This window comes from Myiozetetes cayanensis, unplaced genomic scaffold (genome assembly GCF_022539395.1).
Source record: "Myiozetetes cayanensis isolate MyiCay16 unplaced genomic scaffold, myiCay2020 scf2-11, whole genome shotgun sequence".
Taxonomy (NCBI): Eukaryota; Metazoa; Chordata; class Aves; order Passeriformes; family Tyrannidae; genus Myiozetetes; species Myiozetetes cayanensis.
The window spans coordinates 20,110,580-20,134,668 of NW_026087411.1; the positions used below are offsets into that span (position 1 = coordinate 20,110,580).

General features: G+C 35.4%; 1 protein-coding gene across 29 annotated transcripts in view; it reads right to left on the reverse strand.

The window, feature by feature from the left end:
• The window catches only part of NRXN1 (neurexin 1), a 703,850-nt gene that overhangs the window by 468,699 nt on the left and 211,062 nt on the right, over window positions 1-24,089 (reverse strand). The gene's annotated exons all lie outside the window — the stretch shown is intronic.

Genomic DNA, 24,089 nt, shown 5'->3' on the forward strand with positions numbered 1-24,089 from the left:
ATAGATGTTTATGCAGTGTAAGGATGAAGGTATAAAAACCTGACAATGTCAAATTTCACCATTCTTGAGAATAAACTGTCTCCAGCACAGAGCTGCATACATCAGTCTATGATAACATCAGAACAAAACCAAAACATATGCATAAATATATAGATAAAGAAAATAACAGTGTGAATTTAAGAGAGACCAGTAAATGACTGAGCATGCAAAAAGCAGGTGTGAGGACATAGGTTTTTTGAAAAGTCCCTGGGCATACTTGTTTCCATTGTTCATCTGCTTATGACCCCTTGCAGCAGTCTATACATTAACACTGATTCTAGATATTCTCAATGTTTCTCTTTAGCTAATAGACCATAGTGAGTTCAGACTAATGCAAAGTGCTTCAGATAGGACTTCAGACAATGATTGCATTTTACTTTAGCTTTGCTTTTAAATAATATTATTGGTCTGTATTTATTTTAAGTGCTTTCTCACAGATTTGTTGCAGAATTCTTGTGATTTTTTTTTTTTGTTTTTTATTTATCAGTTTGGGTTTTCTGGTCAGATTTTTTTGTGTTTTGTTGTTCCTTCTTTGTGGGTTTTTGTGTGGCAGCAGCCAAATCATACTACATTACTGTTAAAAAAAAAAATGAAATGACTGCTTATCAAATATGCTCTTTTTACAGCCCAAAGCAAGATTCACTTGAATCTAACCCCAAGCAAAAGAAATCAGTTTGCTACAGTAAATCCACAGCTGGATTTTGCTACCTTGGCCTATTTTGTAAACAAACAATTTTTTTAAAAAGAAGAAAAAAAAAAATCACCTCTCCGAGCACCCTTAACAATGCTTTTCCCTGCTGTTTACAGCACATCTCACTAAACACAAAATCCAACAAAAATAGTCTCCAGATTCAGACTAAGCCATGTTCCTCTATTACAAGAAGCAGTAGGTCACACACAGCACATGCACTGCTTCCTGCCTCGGCCATTCATCATGCACAACAAATGTGCAGGAGAAGTTATGTGTATATTTCTGAATATATATCTCTAAAATATGCTACATCCTGACCAGGCTTCTGTAAGCTTATAATATCTAGACAACTAGTACCTCCATGGACAAACCTAATCACCTTTCCGGGACAGAATTAATAAACAGATAGTTGGGCTTATGAGTAACAAGTGGTTGAACAGTGAGAAAAATCCACCCTCCCTATTTGAGGAGAACAAGAGTACTGAGATTCTTTTCTTTTTTTTTTTTTTTCTGACACGGAATTCCATTCTGGACAAAAGTTACATTCTTAGAGGTCTTCTCACTGATGCTTACCATGAAGAGAAAAGCAGTTAAAATAAGTCAGGTATTGTATCACCAGGCCACTTTCATCCAGCATAACTTTTTGGCACGCGTTACTCTTTGTTAACTTGACACATGAGTTAGGTTCCACATGAGTGACTGAGGTTAAAAATTAGCTTATTCAAGCTGTCCAAAAGTCTTTGTTTTTTACCTATGACATTACCAAAAGAGAAGCAATAAAACACTTATAACCCCTCCTAGTCTATCTGGGGCAGCAGATCAAGAGACACTGCAGCTCCCACTAAGGACACACAGGAATGGTTGTATCCATATTCCAGGGCTTAAACCTTCCAAACCAGTTTTACCTGCAGAACCCCACTACATTGATGGCAACACATCCTAGACCCCGATGTATTTCAGTAGAGAAGGAACACTTTGGCTTATTGTGCATAAAGAATTCACAAACAATGCATTTTCTGGGGTTTCAATGCACTACAAGCAGCAGACTGCATGAATACCCAGCATCTCATTTAATGAATATTTAATAAAAGCATAAATGCTCAAGAGCAAATTTATTTGGTGTGAATGTTTACTGCACAGGCATATTAAAACAGCATGAATACCTACAATGGAGAGATGATAAAACTTAGATACAGAAACCCGGTATATGTAGTTTTGTCCCTTGTATTTAATGACTATAACACACAGAACTGAAGGACATATATGAATCAATGTGCAAAACATTTATGCACACATAAATATAAGGCCATGTAAACAACCTCTGCAAAATCAGATCATTCACACAGATATGAAAATCCATGGAGCTTAAATACATGTTTTGTTTTGTTTTGTTTTTTTTAGTTATTATTCCTAAATAAGGACCTGAGGAAGCAAGCAATTCATTCAAGTAAAATTTGAATAATTCTTCTTCAAACACTACTATGAATCCTGCAGCACTTACTTTTAATTTTTGAACTCTCTCCCATTCCTTTTAGCTTCAATGATACAGTCCACGATACTCAGTAATTTCACCAGAGTACTGTCATTGATTGATATGTTTAATGATTTTCATGCAAGGCACTTAAAGAGTCTTAGGCAAGCTGTATTTATTCCTTTCACCTTACTGTGCCATCACTGTGACATGTGATCTGATCAAAATTAACTCATGTTTGAAGCTTCCCCAAATTCACAGAGTGATGATACCACATTTGAAGTATTTCTGGAAAGAAATCATGAAGATGGGGTTCTATTTAATCACTGATTTCAGCAACAAAACCGTACAGAAAGCTTGAATCTGAAATATTGGGAGTTGAATGACTGTTTTAGGTTATACTGAAACATTTAATTTTTAAACAAATTACCTATATTTACATCAAACTAGCACTGATTTGTTTAAAAACTGAATTTGAACTTGAAAATAAAAATGCTAAAATTGGTATAATATTTTACTTCGGAAAACAAATACATGGAAAAACCTGAACACCGTGGATAAAGACATTCATTGCATACTTTTCCTATGAAACTATCTTTTCTGCTTTACTGCCAAACTAGAAGTGTCCTTTATTTGCCATTTTTATGTTATAGGAGTTTTGCATATTTGTTCTTCAGAATTCTTTGCCATACAACAATACAGACCTCCTAGCAGGAATTTATTAGGGTAGATTGCTGGTGTATCAGAGCTCTAATGTTTATCAGGTAGGTCTCATTCATACTTCAGATAACTGGGAGATATTCTGATCTGACAACAGGAGGCCCTTGTGTTGCAGAGTCAGCAGGCAAACCCTCCATTTTGGGAATTCTAGACAGTGTCATCTCCTAAACTGCCAGCTGTACAACTATGGGCTCCCTGACTGAATGGCATCATTCCTGATCCAAACTGGCTCCATTCCTTTCCTATGTCATTTAAGGTCATGGTAATTATGGACTGCCAGTGACTTTGTTTTCTGTAAAACTCATTGAGATTTCTGATGTAAATGGCTTTTAGGAAGCTAAGCTTGAGAACACTGAAATGATTCAGCAATATTTTTGTTATATTAGGAAATTCACTTTTGATGTCAATTGTTAAAAGAGCTTTGACTTTTATTCTGACAAGTTTCACTGTTAGAAAAAAATATTTTGGCACACTAAAAGTCACAGGGCTTGACTGAGCAGCTGAGACAGCCTGGATACACAACTAGATAGCCATCTCATTTTCCAGTAGGTCCCACCTTTGAAGAACTGCAATACTTCTCCACAGGCATCTGACAGCTGAAAATACACTTCCTGGTCTTACAGAAGAATGAATCCTGAAAACTTCTGGTTTCAAATGATTGAAGAGAGATTAAGTGCAGAGTGTCTTTTCACAGAAAGTATCTCGGAAAAAAAAAAAGTATTTCCTTCTTTGAATTAATGCCATATCAATGGCATGAATTTAAATATCTTCTATGACAATATTCTCATTTGGCCAAACTGCAAGTATTACAGAAACTTATTGAAGGGAGAGGAGATACCAATAAAATATCTCCACATTTCTGCAGTCTTTAGAGGAATGCACTCCCCACAAAAGATTCAAATTCCCCCTTATGATCACTTGGATGCAACCTCAGGAACCTTTGTCCTCAATATGGTATTGATATTTGGAAAGTAATTAGACATTGTAACTACAACACTGTCTTGCCATACCCAGCTATGAAATGGGAGGATAGAAGGTATAACAACCATAGTTCTACCACTGTATTATTTCAGTGTAGGTTAGCAAAGGTTAAGAAAACCAAAAATAGGAAACTAGGTTACAAAACTTTATTGTGTTTTGTCACTGAAATCCAGACATTTCTAGCAGACATACAGCAGGAGTCACATGAGTAAAAATGTTTTGATACAGGACAGAAAAGCCACTAAAGAATACTGGTAAGCATCCCTGTATCAACTCTTTAATACCAAGCATATGTACTATTTTACTCTTGATATGACTGCATTATTTAGGATGGATAGATTAAAAACATAGTCTATTCCTACATTTCATACCACAACTTCTGTTGATCCTATAAGTAAATTAAGAACAGACTTCATTAATAACCAGTTGTGTATACTGCTGGTGGTTTGTTTATTTTTTCAAATTATGACTTAATGACACTTAGAAAAAACATTAAAAATGCACGGCAGTCATTCTAGCCAGTATGAAGTGTTGCACTTCATTTAATGATTAAAATGTAATTACCTGCATAGAAAAGCACAAGATAATGTGAACACCAGTAACTGAGTTTAACATGGTTTTATTCCGAATTTTGAGTACTGTAAATTGTTGCGTATGATGGCAATTAAAATCCCAAATTACAAAAGCATGTTTTATTAAAGCCCCTGTTGCTGCAAAAAGGTATGTTTCTTTGCCCTGTTCAATGAAGCCAACAACAGGTTTAATATTCACTTTAATATTCTTTCATTTAAGTCCTTAGTCTGATGAAACATCTAGAAGAAATACTTCCATGGACCTTAGTATATTTTATAATCCTATATAAGCAGTATGTTAAGCTTTACAGCATGTCTTGCTATTCACTGGTAGTATTACATCATAAAATAGGTCTGGCTGATTCCATAATAATGTGATCATGTGTCCATGCTTGATTTAAATCACATACATATGACTACACATTCTGATCTTACTAGGTAGTAACAATAATAGGACCATAGACAAGAGAAATAAAACGTACAGAGAGAGAGTAATAGTAAAATCTGTTTCTGGATAGCTGCAACGTTTCTTTACAAAAGAAGGAAACAAAAGTCTTGAAATGAGTTTATTAACTAAAATGCAACAACCCGTGTCATGTAAAAAACCCCTTATTAGACAAAAAAAACCCCTTATTATACTGGTAGAGAGCTGTCAATTTATCTGTCTGCCAAAAGAATTATTGTCAAAGAGGAAATAAGCTGACACCAGTGATACTCTAAGAGCCAAGTTCCTTCTGTACAGTCTTCAAAACATTAAATGTTGACTGAATAAATAAATTATTCCATACCAGAGTCTACTATGTTCCCAGATGTACTGTTTAGTGCTCCATTTCACAACAATTTAAAATTCAAACGTTTATCCGGTATGCCATCATCTTATTTATAAAGTCTTTCTGAAAAAGTAAAGCAACTAGGGAAAACTACAATAAAACAGCACATAGAGAAAACCATTAACAAGAATGGCTGATGCAATAAAACCAAACAACCTGAACTGCTACTTCTGCAATAAACTTTGCAATCATAGCAAACTGATGGCTTGCCATTACATACAATGGGAACACTGCATAAGGTGTGCACCACTGAACCTAGAATGATCTCAGGATGCTTCATGCTCAAGGTTTCTCAGTATACTGTTCTTTTAGGAAGCCAGCCTATACCCTTCCATTAATACATCAGTCACTCGATCTTAGGATGAAAAAGTATAAAGCCTATCAAGTAGTTCTCCAAATGTTATACCTGAATTTGACCTTTTTTAGTTTCCCAGTTACATAAAATAAGCTTACCAGATTGCATACACAAACAAATCACGAGGAGAAGAAACCAAAATATTACTGTCTACTTAACAAATTTAAGACTTAAGTATGAAACCAACAAAAATGATGGAATTATGATAGAGCCTAAGAAATTAAATCAAAGAGAATGCAGATGGTCTACTTTATCAGCTATGGTTTAATTAATTTTTAAAAGTACTGTTGTTGTTATATACTAGCAGTTTTCTGTTCCTGTCTCTTGTAAATTATTTTTTTAATAGAAGAATCTTCCATGCTTTCTTTCATTTTTCAGTCTTTTTTCCTTTCCATAAACTATTCTCTTTGCCTTCGCTGAAAATTCTAAGGAAGCAATTCAGAGGAAAAATGAGATTCATGATTACAAATCCACAACTTGGAAATATCTACCTGTTTATTCCTTTTTTTATGCTCCTTTTTTCCCCTCATGTAAATACAAATTTCTATCTCCCTTCCTTATTAATATGGTGTACCCTGAAAAGGATAATTAATGCTGGAATAAATTCTCTAAAAGGAAATGAAATTGCTATTCATGAGTATCTTATTTGTCAGCATACTCAGAAATTCTTTGCACAATCTATTGTTGCAATATTTAGCAAACTTTCAGTAAGAAACAAGACAGGTCTTTATTACACATAAATCAGCAAATACGGAAAGTTGCACTCAAGGCTGTTAAAAGCAAACAGCTACACTGTAAATGGGAATTTTCAGTCTGAAAAGAGTTACTATTGTTATAGAAAGATGAAGATGCACTGTCACAAAAACAGCAGTTACCAGCTCCAGAAACCATTCTAAAATACATTTTATTTTTAGTAGTCACATTACACTACCTTCTTACTTCCTTTATTAGGGAATAAGTCCATTATGAGGTAATAATGACTAGCCTAACATGAGAACAAAACATTTAAGACCATAAGCAACTTATTCTGAAGGATTCAGGAATTGGTTCTCAAGGGCTTCTTAGTATTATTTTAAACAATCCTCTTGCAGAAAAATGCTGTACAAGTGCCTATTCATTCCACAGATGCAGAGAGCTGGTGAACCAATTCAAGTCCTTCTCCGGGAGAAAACGATGCACTCAAAATGATGACAAGGGAAGTAAAGCTTTGGTTAGTTGTTACCACCAACTGCTTTGGGCCACCATAGTCTCTATTCATGACATATACCATCAGTATCTGATTTATCTCAAAAACAATGCACCGGTAATCCTGGGCACCAAAGTCTGCACTTCTTGTATCCAACATAAAACTTGTCTCCTTTTAAGTAAAATGAGGTGCAAAGTAAAATTCTACCTGAGAAGAATTCAACAGCATAAGTGATGCAAATCACGTGTAATATCATGACTTGTTGTGACACAAGTCATGTGTAATACCATGTTGTGGAGGAGAAACTTGGAAAAGCTCTTCTTACTCCTGTTTTGTTTTACATACAATCACTAAATTAGTTGCAAATTACAGGAAGTATGAACCTCTGATCCCTCCCCACCATCTCAGATTAGAATAAAATTATGATAGTTGCCACTCATGATAAATGACTTACAGGGAACACTAGATAAGTGATAAATTACTCCATTCTGCTAAACAGCAATTTAAATTCATTTCTAAAATGGCTAGACCATGCAATTTCCTCACTAATTTTCAGTTCCTTTTATTTAATCACACAGAGTATGCACTTCAAAAGCAAATTTGCAATTGAGGAGGGAAAGGAAAGCAAGCAGGACTTTTTAGGAATGATGCCATCTTACTGTAAATTAGATACTAAACTGCTAGAAGGTGAAAATAAGCAAACCTTTTTCCAATTAATAGTCATATCATTAATAAGTAGATTAGAAAGTCCTACACTTTATATCTTCGTGCTAATGCCTTTTATATATTTACTCAAAACCCCAAAGTTCGACATCATGATTTTAAAGGCATTCTTATTAAATTAAGAGTAAACTGCAAAATGTCAAATACTCATATCACTTCTACATTCACAGAAAAAACTGCTTTTACTCAACCTTAGATGCTGGGAAACCAGAGTAAGATTATACCAAGAAATAAATACAGGCTTCAGCTTTTCTGCCAAGGTAAAAATTGTGCTGCAGAACTTATCAGAGGCCTTTCGCAGGCCTCAAGGTTCCCATTGACTCTACAGATAAACTGCAAAATACAGATTTTCAGTTTTCAAAGGATCAGAAGCACTGAGACTTTCAATATCAGATTGCTCACAGAGTTGTAGAAAAACTGATGTTACAATAGTAAAAATAATAGTTTTAATTTCACTGTCTGCAACTACATAAGTTTTGCAAGTGCAAGTTTTAGAACGAATGTGATTTGAGTGGCGAAACAGGAAAGGAAAATTCTTCCTCCCCATCCTGGGCTAGCTCTCTTCTGCCTGCTTATTATAGGGGAGGGCTGCACAAAACCCAAATGCAGTTATTGTGAAAATTGAAAGCAGTCTGTATCCTGAACAAAAATTCATTTCCTGAACTGCTCCTTGGATAAAGCAGTACCACCTTACTACTTGCTGAGGGTTTTCCAAATTACTCACATTAATTTTTCATTGTTGTAAGTATAAATGAGCATTAGGAGAGAAAGAAAGATTGTTTTGACTTTGTTGGTGTTATATTTAAACATACATTTCAAATGAAAGAATAAGGAAGAAAACAGCCCGAAAGTAACACATTAGATGAATTTATCATAATATGTAGAAAGAGTTAACTAGTTAAATGCTCTAACAAGGAACAGTTCCAATGTTAATAAGAAACTTCCTAAACATCAACTGGATACCTCTCTTATGGCACCACACAGCACTACAGAATTAGTTCAGCACGTCCTGGGGTTTGGATGTGATAAAAAACAACAACCAATTTTCTAGTCCTAATTACCTCCTGTTAAAAGAAACCCTTTGCAACAATAAGTTTTCCAGAGATGCATAGGGAATGTCACTGAAATGGTATTATATGCATGATGAGCCCCTGTTTTAAAACCAATTTTGCACTTGTATCAGAGAGGTACTACAGGAATATGTAACATTTGCCTCAATAATAAGAACTACAGCATGGTTTTGAAAAAAGTAAAACAGAACAAACAGTTTCTGGAGGATAAAGAAGTGACACACCTGTCACTTTTTTTTTTCCCCAATCTGTGCCTCAGATTGTATCATAGAAGGAATGTCTACATATAAACATTGGGGAAAAGTCTGTTGAATCTTTAAGTTAGTCTTCAAAACATGTTTGGAAGAAGTTATTTATAATTTTCAGTCTTCCTATAAAAACATGGGAAATTAAATATGAAAACAATTGTTTTATCATATCTTCCATCCTGTTGAGGATACTATCATCTAATAAAGAGAGTTTTTTCACCAGTAAAACAAAGAAATATCTTTCCAAGCTACTGAGTATGTGAGGAACACATTCTATGAAAGAACCCAGAGCAACAAACGAGACCTGAGAAGCTGAAGTCTTAACTGAAGGAATCTACTGTTTAAAATAATGAGTTGAAATGTGCTAATGGTCTATTGCTACACTAGAAATATTTTATATAAGCAAGCAATTCCTAACACCCTACTGCAACCCTTTCTCTTCAAATAAAAGAATTACTGTGTCAGCTACAAACAGTAAAAGAAATTTTTCTACTGATTAAATTCTGGATATATAAGAACCTCAAAACTTTCAAAGACAGGCAGACCATGAGTCAGAAATGGTTTATCATCTTAATTCACTGTCACATGGATAATAATTCAGACAAGACTGTATTCTTTAACATAAGTCTGAATATGAGAAGTAACAACAGGACCAACATGCCTCCTTTTGGTGTATTTGATATTTCTTTTGACACCTCAGAACTACCTTCAGCCACCATCAGTGGTCAAGTGTCCAAATGAGCTACGGGATCAGAAAGGCTGATACCAAAAACTAAAGTAAGAGTTATAAGAAATTCAATATAAATATTGTAAAATTTTATTAAACAGGTTTTTTTCTTCCAAAAGAGGTCAAAGATAGAAGAATTTCTCATTTAGCGAGCAAAAGAATATTGCCATTTTAATTTGGTTTGAATATTTGGTATTAAACCCCAATATATAATGAACTTCAGTAAAAATTTGGATAACCCTCCTCCAAATGTTAAATTGATTAATTATCACTACAATGAGTAATAATATTCTCTCTTTATGAAGGTAGCTGATGGACAAACCACTAAGAACAACATAAAATTTAAGTGATGAGCATAGCACAGACCTTTAGTGAACTGGGCTAAGAACAGACAACATTCTTCTCCGAAAAGAATCAACTATATAGAGTTAAAAGAAAAAAAATACAGGTATTTTAAAATGGGGGTAAATTAAAAATTATTAGTAACTATTTGTACAACAGGAATTCCTGTCAAGGTCATGGACATACAGACAGCTGAACAGTCTATACTTTACAGAGAAAAACATCCATAGGTATTCACACAGAACTGCAACCACCTGCACATATATTGTAAGAAACATTCAAGGGCAAATCCAGAGCACTAGTACATAATCATGAAATGATTACTTAAAAATTCAGATGAAACACTCAAAAGACTTTACAACATACATAAAACCCTGATGGTTATGAGAATCTCTTAAGGCTAGAAACAGTTTGACCTATTACTTTTTTTTTTCTCTGTTTTTTCAATGCTACCTTCCACACCCCTCTTCCCTGTATCTTAATTTTTCTTCTTCAGAGACCTTTCTTATTGCACTGCAATTCCTGCTGAGAGGCAAAGGTAGGCTAAGCTGTATGCTGGTCAATGTTCTCACTAATCAGCAGCAAATGAAAATCCTCAATCAAATCTGAAGATCAGAATAAGCCCTAATAATAAAAACCCACACAGTTGTATTAGTATTTTTTGTGCAGCAGTAAGATAAAAAAATATAGAAGTTGGGACATTTCTCATAAGAATGTGAGGAAAGGCAAACTGAATTAAAACTATTTTAACACCTTTTATTCTGGGAAAGATACTAAAGCCTCATGAAATCTATAGAAGTCTGAGAGATGATATCATACACAGATGTATTGTAGCTATTTTTTTTCCTGTCTGGCATTATTGTTGATTCTTAAATTAACACTCACTTTCCAGGATAATAACTAAAAAAGCAGAACTACAATTATTTTTGTAATGATTTGACAGGATTCACAACCCTTCTTCTCCATACCCTCCATCAAAATTTAGGTCATAATATTTCAGAAGATGGGAGTTGCTTGGTAAAGAGCACTGCACATGTTAGCAAAGCCTGTGTCTGGAGAATATAACACCAGGGTTTTGTGTAAATAACAACCATAGATATTCAGATGGTAATTTCACAAGTGGCAGTCTCAAAATCTGGGTTTATCTGACTGCAAAGTATGCAAACAAAGTTTTTTTGCCAATAAGCACAGATATCTACCAATGAAACTGACATTTAGTTATAAAGGAGGAGTGGCAGCTACATAGTGATGAGTTTTAGGAAAAAAGAGTGGCTGAAATAAATGCTTTAGTGCTTACCCCCATAACATGATAAAGGAGGAGACAATGTAAAGAAACTCAACGGATACATTAACAAGTTTCAAGTAACACCTGTAAGTTTACCTATATGAAACAAGATAATTCTTACTACCACTTAAAGAATCGGTCGGGTTGGAAGGGACCACAATGAGTCATCTGCTCAACCTCCCTGCTCAAGCAGGGTCATCTCAGAGCACATTGCACAGGATTGTGCCCAGATAGTTCTTGAGTATCTCCAGTGAGGGAGACTCCACAATCTCTCTGGCCAATTTGTTCCAGTGCACAGTCACCCGGACAGTAAAGAAGTTCTTCCTCATATTCAGGTGGAACCTCCTGTGCATCAGTTTCTTCCTGTTGCCTCTTGGTCTGTAGGTTGGCCCCATCAAGCAGAGCCTGTTTCCATTCTCTTGACACCCACCCTTTGGATATTTATACACATTAATAAGGTCCCCCCTCAATCTCTTTTCTCAAGGCTGAACAGGCCCAGCTCCCTCAGCCTTTCCTCATACGAAAGATTCTTCACACCCTTGACCAACTTAGCTGTCTGCTGGTTATGCTCCAGGAGTTCCATGTCTTGTACTGTGGAGCCCAGAACTGGACACAGCATTCCAAATGTGGCCTTACCAGGGCTGAGCAGAGGTGCAGGATCACCTCCCTCAATCTGCTGGCAATGCTCTTCCTAATGCACACCAGGATCCCACTGGCCTTCTTGGCCACAAGGATGCACTGATGGTTTCTGGACAGCTCATTGTCTGCCAGGACCCTCGTGTCCTCCTCCACAGAATTTCTTATTCTTTTCAGTACATACCAGGACTTGACAGCATGCACTCTTCAACAGAATTTAATAATGTTCTAACATACTATCAGGAAGCTATAAGAAACTCAGGCTTTCAAGACCTGCTATTGATACCAATTTTTCTTTCAAATGAGACTTTCAGAGAGTGATAAGCAGGTTTCTTGGCCTGATCATAGTTTTAAAGTCGTATTTAACAATGTGCACTGATTTATTTTTAACTATGAATATATAAAGAGAGCTATGTCTAGATTTATCTTTAAATGACCTTTCAGGCATGTATTGCAAAAATATAAAAGATTTCTAACTATCACGAAGTCTTATTTTTAAATCTGAGAAAATCCAAGAAAACTTCTGCAAGTGGTAAAATAATCAGTATTATATATGCTACACATTTAGTTTCCTGAAGATTGACTAGCTCCTTCTTCATTAATTCAGTATTACCTCCTGATCCTTATTTTTTCAGAAGTCATAAATCTTTGAAACTGCTTGATAAGGAGGCCTCCCTACTGAGATTACCAATAGTCTTTTTATAGAAGCCTGCAGGAACACTGTAAAAGCAAAAGAAGATTAGCAGAGTATAAAAATAATTGGACTCTAGTGCTGTATTGATATTTTACAGGAAAGATTTCCTGTCATGTCAGGGCCAAGATATCTGCTGGTAAATTCCACTGAAGACAGCATATTCGCACCACTGGTACTTTACCCTGTTCTTTATGCAATAAATATGTCTAAGAAGGTGAGATACTTACAGTGTCATAGATAATTTGACATATTTGCATCACTGCACGCATCTAACATAAAACTTAAGAACTTATTTCTCAGGTTATGGAAAGGGTAGAAAAAAGGTGTAGATAGAAAGAGTGACACTGTCAGAGATACTGACTCATTTTAGAAACATTACATATTAAGAAGTAATTTCGCTCCTTCAGGAACCTGTATAAAATAACTGCTTAACTTATTTCAATATTTATTATCACTGCATAGGAGCTTAGTATTATTTACAGCCTCATGGCCTACAGATATGAAGAAAAAACAAGACTGTAATCATACAAAGAACACTTACATAAAAAAACACAAGTGAAAGTAATTTAACAAAGGATAATCAAAAGATAAAAGGTGAGATACTCTACCAAGAAACATATTAAAAAAATTTCAGGTTTTGCTCCCTTTCCTTTTTGAATAATCTAATCTGCATTCAGGGTTTAAAGTTTCTCTACATATCAAAGCATGAAGACTGGGCTCACCGCAGCTTCTGGTACTGCATTAAGCTGTCGACTGGAGGGGGCAGGGAAAGAAGCAATGGAGTCTATATCCTTGAACTAAATGTTTTGGCAACTGACATCTATATTCTACAAATTTCCATCTCCCAACCAATGAGGAAAACAAATTTAAGACTGAAGCCTGTGTCAACAACAGCAGGAGCCACAGGCTGGTTCCTCCTTCACAGCTTGAGCATGACTGTTGGTCCCACACAAAACTACACAGGAGTCAGGAGCAAGGAGTATAACTGGACTGATTATTAAAACACATATACTGCAGAGTAGAAAAAAAATCTATGCAAACTCTCAGTGTAATAAAACCCTTCCTTTCCCTCAGAGAAAAAAAGATTTTTTTTTTTCCCTTACAGTAGAAAGTAACTAAAATTTTGCTTCAAATCATAATTTGAACACAAATGCTCTTACTAGCAGCCTCCACTTTTCCCCCTCCACCTGTGCCTCATAGGTCTCCTGTAATTATCCATCAGCTGTTTAGACATAGAGCTCCAGAGGCTGGTTAGGCTTTACATTTATTACATTAGGAAAATGCCATGGTGCAGTAACCAGAGTGACAGGATCAATATACAGAAAATGTTTGCACTGTGAGTTCCATAAGCTAATAATTCAACCTTCTTCTACAACCCCAGTGTTTTCTTTGTATTGCTGAATATAGTTTTGCTTTTCTAAAGTTCCTCTTCATTTTGTAGCACCCTGAGAATAAGTAAAGCCCTTTACACAATACACAAGATGTTTGATTCTGAGTACACGTCATTAGACTTCTAAAGCCATTTGATTACTACTCTGGATACCTTCAAATTAATTAAAATTGAGTTCTTGACAAAATACACTAGCATTCATCACAGAAACATCAGGTCAGTTATTTAGTTCATGAAATTATTTAAACCTTTATGAACTTTCAGGGAAGAAAGGGAATTACTGCATCTGTCAAGAAATCATTCTGTAATTGTTATCTGTATTTCTCCCCAAGGTTCCTACTTCCTACAGATTTCCTAAGAGTTTTGATTGCAAGCCCTATAGCATTCAGTTTCAGAACTAATAGGAAGCTGTGCTTATAGCATATTAGAATTCCATGCATCGGTACATTGCTGAGATAATATTATATTTCAGAATTCAAATGAGACAGTAGTACAGTTGTAAGTACTTTAAAATTAAAGGTATGGGCATCATTAGGAATTCTGCTTAATTGTCATTAAACAAGAAATTTGTAGTCCATTCTTTCTTAATTCTCTTCTAGCCGAGTTAATTTTTATTGAATTCCTAAACTCAAATTTAGAGGTAAAACACAATTTAACTGCATTATAATTTAATTATTTTATTATTCAAGGATTATTTGTTTCTACGTTAGTCTGGGGCTATGGAAACAATATGCACAGTATTTCCATTTCATAAGCAGGCAACATTCACCAGTCTGGGAGCCACAAAATATGAATGTTTGATGTATCCAAGGGCAGCTCCTGCAGCTCGTTTTTCCTGCTACACGCCTCTCATTTATTTCCCTACTCCCCCAATACTGGGTTAATAAGCAACTTTTCCATGCTCCCATACAAGAAACACAGACTGATTTGGGCAGCTTCAGGCTCCCCGTTTTTATATTCTATCCTAATCTTCCACCTTTTGAGCCTCTTTGTGCAAGCACAAACAAAAGCCGAATAGCAGCCTGCACTGGCTTCTCAGAATACAGAGAACTTTTCTTCACCCATCTTCATCTTGTTGAGGTTCTTTTGTTGACTGGATGGCTATCATAGCAAATGACCCATTAAATGACTAAATCCATTTACCCCCTAATAGCAAAGAACTGTTTCAGAAGAAAGGAAAACTGCAGCTAAAAATTCTATTGAAACTCAGGAATTTGCCATGGATTTCTAAATCAGTTTCAAGACAAGCTGCATCTTGACCTATTTCTGATGATACAATAATCGGTATCTAGATATTTCTCCCTGGTAAGTGAGCAGTGCTAGAACAAGATAACTTTTAATATTCCTTGGCTTCTCTCAAGATGCATAAAAGGACATTAAATTTTCCTCTTAATGCCATCAACTTTTCAAGCCGGGCATTATGTCTGGGAAAGCATGCTTTCATTTTCTTAACACTCCAGTAATTTTGTAGAGTACCACCTTCCTACAGCAGAGTAACTTTCACCTGACCTACCAGACCCTGTGCTTACTCATTCCAGTGCAGCACTTTGTATGTTTGTTCCCATAGTCACAGCTGACCATAGACAATGATCTATGAACCAAACAAACCCCAAATCCTCAAATGGGCAGATGCAGGATAATTCTGTTTTGGCTCCTATACACTCACAGCTTTCTCTCATCAAATGAGCTGTAACTTGAGTAGTGACCCAATTTTTGCTGTATCTTTTATTGTTAGAACAAAACCAATTATGAACATCTCCCAACAAAGCTAAATCTTTTTTCACATTTTTCTTAAAACACCCTGCTCATTTCTGATACACTTAAATTTAATTCAGTCTCTGTGGACCTCCCAATGCCTTGAATGTACACAGATGAATGCAGAAAGATTAAACATTTTCTTACTGTGACCTACAACAATGTGCTGAAACTTTAATTATTATGTTAATTCAAGCACTGGGCCCAGTGGATTTATTACATCCCAGAAGCTAATACAATCTACTCTGAAGTGAGATGTAGGCATTAGCTGCATCTAAGTATTTTGTCTACAAATATTTAGGCAGTGTAATGGTTATGCAGTAAAAAGATTTTTAAAACTTAGTCCTAATTTGGGGGCTTTTTCCTCAACTAGTTGAGGAAAAAATCTGAAATTGTAGTTGCTTGTAGGAACAAAAGCTTATGTCTAAGCCAGACATTATCATTCCAGCCTTTGAAGCAACAACGGTATGTATTAGCTAAAAAAATGCAACTATATCTTTATTATACTTGTTAGGACTCCCCATCTTATGCAGATTTATACCATCATGGGATAATATTTGTGGAAAAGAAAAAACAGCCAACAACTTTTTTTTTTTTTTTTTTTAAACAGCACGACAGGATTAGGCACTGCCCACACTGTTTTAGAACAAGAATATCCAATTCCAAAATAGTGCATTTGGAATAAAGATGGCTTATGATTAAAGAAATTTCCCCCATCTTGATGATTTAAAGGACCAGCATTGGAAGAAATACCAGTCACTGAAAATTAAGGTTTGACCTTTTCCCTAATAGACATTACAAGTGTTTCTGATCCGTTATCCCTCACTTCAAATTCCTAGCCTCAGTTTTATGTCCAAATTTTAAAAGGTTTAGAAGATAAAAAAAGGGCAAAGAAACTTGATGGAGCAAACTTTCCAGACATTGGTAAAACCAGTGGAACTTTGCTGACTACACAAACACTTTTTAAGCAATGGAGTTGGAAATGGTTTACATAATCTTATTTTTTCTTGGTTTGCTACATCAGAGTATTTTCTTTAATAAGTATCACAAAAGCACCTGTGTTGTAATTAGAAGCAATGTGACTTTCATCAAGGGAAAGTTAAAAAAATGTTTAATATAATAAAAGCAAGCAGGAATTAATGAAAGTTTTCAGGCTTTATACTGCCAAGACAGAGATTTTGTTACGTGCTCATTTCTGATTATACATTTTAATTGCTTACTATCACACTGTCTTGATAACCATCACAAAGACAATTCCATAATTACCAGATATAAATCTTTATATTCTGAACAAAACCCATAAACTATAAAGGAATTCTTCTATCAGTATTTTCTCAAGTTGATGAAAATAAATAAGCCTAATATTAAAGACCATGAATAGCTCAATTCTGTATTATTTTTAAGCAATGTGCTCACACAAATATTTGTTTCCTGCTTTACAATAACCATTTTCCCCCAGTAAGACCTCACATTCAAAGGATTCTTACATCTTTCTACTTAAGTCTTACTCCTAAGAATCTGTTCAGAATAGAGGCTACATATCACTCACATGAAAATAAGAGTCTTATTAAAACACAGCTCTAACACAAACCTGGTTGGTTTTTTTTTTTTTTCTTTTTTTTCCTTAGATTCTTCAAGGTCTGAACTGGATCATACTACAAGGATAACATTTGAAATTTACAGAACCTTTACAGTAGTAATGTATTCTGTGAATGCAATATAACTCCCGTTTGTATATATATGAATATATATAAAAATATAAATATATATTTATACATATTTCCTAACTAGGGAACACTTTCTTAACATATTTTCTTTAAATCAGTTGCTTCCTCTATATTACAGTAATTCTTTAGATATCTTATTAAAAAAAAAAAAAAACAAAAACAAAAAACCAAAACCCCACAACATTCAAATAATTTTAAAATAGCCTTTTTAAATATACAAGTTTATCTGCTAAACTATGGCTGTTTTTGCTTCTGGCTCAAAACCAAACATGTTTTTTCTTGGTAGTGGAAAAAAAATACAAAACCAAAAAAGATACTTTTTACACGGCTAAAGAAGAGTTTAAAGTTACCATGGTAACTGAACAAAAAGTCACCAAGGACTTGCTGCTAAAGTCCTTTATAGTATATAAAAAATACATTCAGTAAGACGTATTGGAAAATCTTTTATGGTTATTTTAAATACACAAAGCTAGGAAATTCAATGGTAATTACTATGAACAAATGTTAAAAGTATATGTCTTTGTTATTTCCGCAGTAAGGTGCACCACAGAGAGGCTCGTTAATTAAAAGTCAGGTACTCCAACTTGCTTAAGAGAATACTGGAAAACATGTTATTGTATAAACCCTGCTATACTAAATTTTCTCAGCTAAGTATTTTGTTGTCATGAAAAAAAATGACATAAGAAAAGTATTCATTATACCTCAAATGAAGCAACTCATTTCTTGCCCCTGAGTCTGACAACCTGATGCAGCAAGTTGGTAAAAAACAAACAAACAAACAAAAAAACCAAACCAGCTATGTCATTAGGTGTGTGAGAAAATACAGCCCTGCTTGAGCATTGTTGCACATATCCCAGTGTATAGGTTTCATAGTTAATAAATAACTAGCCTACATTACTTGAGGATTACCAACTATTGCATAATGATTCTACATATGATTCTAAACAGACCGCATATGATTCTAAATAAAGAGAGTCTCAAATTGGACTATTTGGGTATGAGCTTAATACTTTTCAATCAGTGATCTGAACCGATTAGAAGAGAGAGGAATGCAAAATAAAATTCATTCTGTGAGACTACTGTTCAAAAAATAAATGAATCATCCTGGAAACAAGTAACAAATTTCATATTATATACTCACAGAAAAGAGAGATGAATTTTTCTTTTGTCAGCTGTATCATCTCAAAAAAACCCCACATACTTCTAATTTTACCTTGTAAGGTGTACCTGAGTCTTAGTAGATCCTTATATCAGGTATAACTGACAAATAATTTATTGAACAGTATCATAGTTGGAATTCTCAAGAGTCAGACCCCAAACTTCCATTGGCATTCCTAGGGCTAGGGAGGCCATTCTTCACATGGGGTTGTGAAATTCAGCATAACCGCTATCTTAATGTTCTTAACCATTCCTTTTTGCTGATATATTGTATTATTCTACTCCATTCAGGTCAGTAGCTAAGCAATTCAGCCTCTTGGAAGTAAGACAGGATGAAATTTGGTTAGACACTTACATTTACTCTGAAATTTACCTAGACCATTAAACAGCAAAGAAAGCATGAACAACTTCACTCTGTCCTTCACTACACATCCTTTTATTTCTCTGCCTTTCTACTAGCTGTATAAATAGTTCTCATTCATTTTCCGAACGACTCACTACAGGATGCCAAAGCTTGCAAAGTCACTCAGGTAATTTCAGTTATAAACAAGTAATTGGCTCAGAGAACAAAATCCCACACTTGTCACAGAGTTCTTTAAAAAAGCAAAATAATCATATGCTTCTGCATTACATCCTATCAGTCACTGCACTTCACATACAGGTCTTGCAAATTTACACCCTGAATTAGGACGGACCCTAGGGCATTCCATTAATTATTTTAGGATTGTATTTTAAAAGACATCTAGTATATTGTCATAGCCTTTCACTGAAGTTGTGTAGAGATGAAAGGAAGCTCATTTTAGCCTATATTTTAAACAATCCTTTGTATTTTTGGTCCTAGTTTCAATATCTTTGAGATTTGTACAGCAGTAGTGTCCAGTGCTTGCAGTATACTGTGACGCACAAACATGTCACCTCACCTAAGTAAAATCTTCTGAATTTTGCAGCCAGTCACCCTGTGGCACCTGTGTCATGTTTTAAGTATGTGCACATTAATGAAGAGCTTGCTTCAACACATTAGAGTGGATATGTCTTCTTGCTGAGCAGACAGATGTGAAATACCAACTGCTAGGACATTCCAGTCCTTCTTGTCGCACAACCTTGCATAAAAAAATATTTATATGTTCATATTTTAAAGATGCAAAGTAGAAGATTTATCCACTCTATTCCCTGGAATAAGGGATTTATTCTGAATAATTCTTACATTCAAAAAAGCCATGTCAATTTAACTGGCATATAAAGGTATGTTAGAAAGAAGGTTTCAGGGAGATGTTATAGGACCTCCCAGTACCTAAAGAGGACTTATAAAAGAACAAGGAGAGTGACTTTTTACACAAGCAAATAGTGACAAGACAAGAGGGAATGGTCTTAAACTGAAAGAAGAGAGTTTTATATTAGATATGAGGAAGAATACCTTTACTGTGAGGGTGGAGAGGCATTAGAGCAAGCTGTCCCATACCTGGAAGTGTTCAAGACAAGGCTGGATGAGGCTTTGAGCAATCTGGTCTAGTGGATGGCATCCTGGCCCATGACAGTGTGGTTGGAACTAGATGATATTCAAGGTCCTTTCCAACCCAAACCATTGTATGATTCTAGGTTTTGATAATTTTTCACCCTGAAATAGTTAACCTCTGGGGATTTTAGTATTTCTTTTTACATTACATTACAACTAGTTATTATAAGAGCAGATGGGAAGATACTGAGGGGGCAGTTTATGTGCCACAGCACATCTTGTGGTTCTATTTACTTAATAATCCAGACTTGAGACCCATCTGGACCTCTTGGAGCTACACATTACAGTCCTTGTCCCCAGATTTACTTCCCCCATACATGTTGCGAGGGACAAGAGAGGGCACATGCCTAATTCTCACCCAGCATGGAGTTAAAATAGGACTGAATCACTCATCTAGACCCAGTCATTGCGAAATATTTCTAGTTCTCAAAGCTTAGACATCAAGTCCAGATCTTATCTGTAAAATATTAGTCATATGAAAATAATATTTTCTGATACTTTCTACTGTCTTCTCCCCCAACAGCCTGAGCTACACGTAGCAAATGCACTAAACTTAAGAACTGAATTCAAACCCTGTAATTTATTCTCAGCACTTTGCTTCTCACTTAGATTTGAAAATGACAAGTTGTTGGTCCAATTTTTGTCAACATGTTTTTAATTAGTTCTGAATTTATGACAATTAAAGCTCACTGTTGCTTTTAAAATGAAGATACTGAATTTGCCTTAATTTGTTTTCATTGCTCAGCAATATGTGCATTTTAATTCACCATGGAAATATTCCATCCTCTCTGCTTTCTGTAGGGAAGACACTACCATCAATGCTATCGTCATTTTTCTCCTGTGAAACTTATTGACTAGAAAATAGACTGAAAACATCTCTTGGGAATGCTGGCCATGCTCCACATTTGACTGGCTCCATATGTAACTCAGCTGACTCAAAAAAACCAATGCATTTCAAATCTTTCTGGGAAAAAGAAAAAAAAAAAGAAAAAGAAGAAAAGCGAAAAGAAATATAGCACTATAGCACTGATTTTGTATTTGTGTCTGCAGCTGCAGTTTTGCTTTTAGGCAAATAACATCTATTATTCATTATTTTAGTGCCATATACTGCACACAGAAAAAAAGTAAAAGATATAATTGACTTAAAAGCTGAAGCACTACCCAAAAATTAATTGGCACTTAAACTTCTTTGGGGACAGGGAGAACAGGGTTGAAGTACAAATATCACCCTAATGAAGAAATAATTTTGGCAAGTTCTTAGAGCCTTAATAATAAATGACAGAATTCTATATATTAGGAGAGCAAGGTTTGATCTCATATGCCTCAACCTCATTTCTCCTACCTTGCTTTCATTTTTCATCAGGAAAGTCATTTTCTCTTCACAGGTCCTCTGTGAATTTGTATTGTTCATGCACCATTTCTTTCACAAATGGCTGTAGACTGATCTACAGTTATATGAGTATCTCCAGACTATGTCTTAACCTGAAATTGCTGCAGAATCTTCTTCCAAAAGAGTGCTTTAAAAAAATCTGTAACAGTAGCTGAAATTAATAACCAAGAACATGGAATTCTAATAACAGAAACAGAATATGACAACCTGCTTTCTGCTTAAGCTAACAGGAGTCTACTAAAAAAAATTATGTACCAAGACCTTTTTTTTTGTATTTGGTGATAATTCTAAAGCCAATTTGGTTGTGGAACATTTCCTCCCCTTTTTAACTTGTTTCAATATTTTCTCTTTTAAAGTAGCCTTTCTATACTGTAACAGTAAAACAAGAACTGAACAACACTCTTAAAAGAATTAGGATATTATTATTAGCAAAAATAACATTTTTATGATAGGTTATTGCTTTACTAGTTTAACTACTAATGTAAAAAAAAAACCTTGCTCTCATACCCAATTCAAATTACTAAATAATAGAGAAAGCTGAACAAATTCCCTAGAGCACAACTGTATCTCCATACTTAAAAAACCCATTCGCATAAGTGAATACCTAACAAATTATGGGAAAAAATTAAAATATTCATAAATTTAACTCTAAACATTTGTTGCTTCTTTTTCACTGAAGGTTTAAGCAAGTTAGATACATCTTTTCCCTTTTTATTTTTTTTCTCAAGTAGATTCAACGTCATTGAATCTGTTTTATGCTAGTAAAAGATTAACATTATTAATAGACATGATATGTGTCTCAGGAGCCCCTGGTGGTCTAGTGGTTAAGGGCGCAGCGCTGTCACCGCCGAGGCCCGGGTTCGATTCCCGGTCAGGGACACTCCCAGGCAGGTGGAGCTCGTTAGCCCTATAAGGCAATCCATCTACATCCTGAGGACCTCGCTGCCACCGTCCAAGCTCGCTTGGCCCCGGCAGATGAACCTTAGGATTAAAGGGTGGGCTCAGTTCCGCGCACACTGTGTCTCACCTAAAAAATCCAATGCGCAGGCTGGAAGGTGTAAAGACCTTCCCCGGATCTTCGCTCGCGAAGACTGGCCATTATTATATGTGTCTCTGTTCCTATATGAACTCTATTTACACTAAACCCACAAGATTTAACAATCTTTGTAACAAACAAGTCTGTTAATTTCTTATAACTGCATTGAGACGTGACCCAGCTCAGGAGTACCAGATCCTTCTGGTTGCCGAAGACGCCAAAAGTTCAATGAACAGTTAGTATTCTTCAGCAAAACTGTATTCACTCAGCAGCTAGATTGTAACTGCAGTCCCAGGAAACATTCATAACCTCCTCCACCCCTCAAATTCCTCTAACTGTGAAACATACTCATTAAAACCCTAACCATTCCTTTCCTGCTAGGAGTCTCATTCACATATTATAGGTCCAGCAGAGCCTTTGTAATTGACTTGTAATTAGATCCCAACAATAAAAGGTGATAACATCACTTTTCTGTAAATTCCCCCTTTTGTGCTTGTATACAGAAACATAATAGTTCTTGATCATTTATCAAAGAGAACTGTGAAGTCAACAACGTGCTAGCCACAGCACACATCCATATGGGGAAGCCTCCTTCCCAAGAGCATTACTGCCTTTTGTTCATGCCTGTCCTGTAATTGGTGCAGTCAAGTCAGACTAATGTGCTGGAATTCTGTTGTTCTCTTCAATGCCTCTTATCAGAGCCAGACTTTGTAATGTGTTTGAAATGTGGATTACTTGTTCAGAGAAAGAGGCCAAGTGGAAGCTGAATAACCCTGACCTTTCTGAGCTTGGAAAATCAAAACAGTACAGAAAAAAAAAGAGCATTCATGACTGGAATGGGATCCTTTCATCCTTTGCAGCTGCACATTCAGTGGTCAGAGTATGGTCTAATTAAATAAAAAAAAATCAGAAAGTTAGTAAACAATTTTTTTTGTTCAAAATATATTGAGAAAGTTTCAAGACTTCAAAGGCAGTCATGCCACCACTGATACAAGAAAATTCAGTAAACAATGAAGAAGAAATGTCTCTACATTAAATCTGTTTTCATGGTTTTCAGCATCACACAGTTTTCCTTTCATCAGCTCACCTCTGAATCACAAGTTTCCTTTCATTGGAGTGATGAATGTGATCCCACATTTGATGAATTTGCCATCAAACAGGTTATTCTTTTAGCATAACTCTTGGAATGCCTTTTTTGTTGTTATTGCAAGTATCAAAACCACAGTCAGAATGCAGCTGTTGGCTTCCACAGCTGAAATTCCTTATGGTGTGAACCATACCTGTGTTTGAAACCACCATTTCTGACCTACCCACTAAACAGCTTGAGATAGCCAACTTACTTCTCCAGTACTGACCTTCCTCTCAAGGAGAGCCTTTGCATAACCATCTTCTTCATATTCTCTTCAGATAATTCTCCTTTACAGTGATGCACACAGACAATAAAATCAATACTTTCTAAAAGGACAGCAAACGAGAATCTGTTTTGACATGTCATCTACAAGATTTGCCAAAACTTATTTTACCATCTTTGCTGTCATCAAGAGATGTTT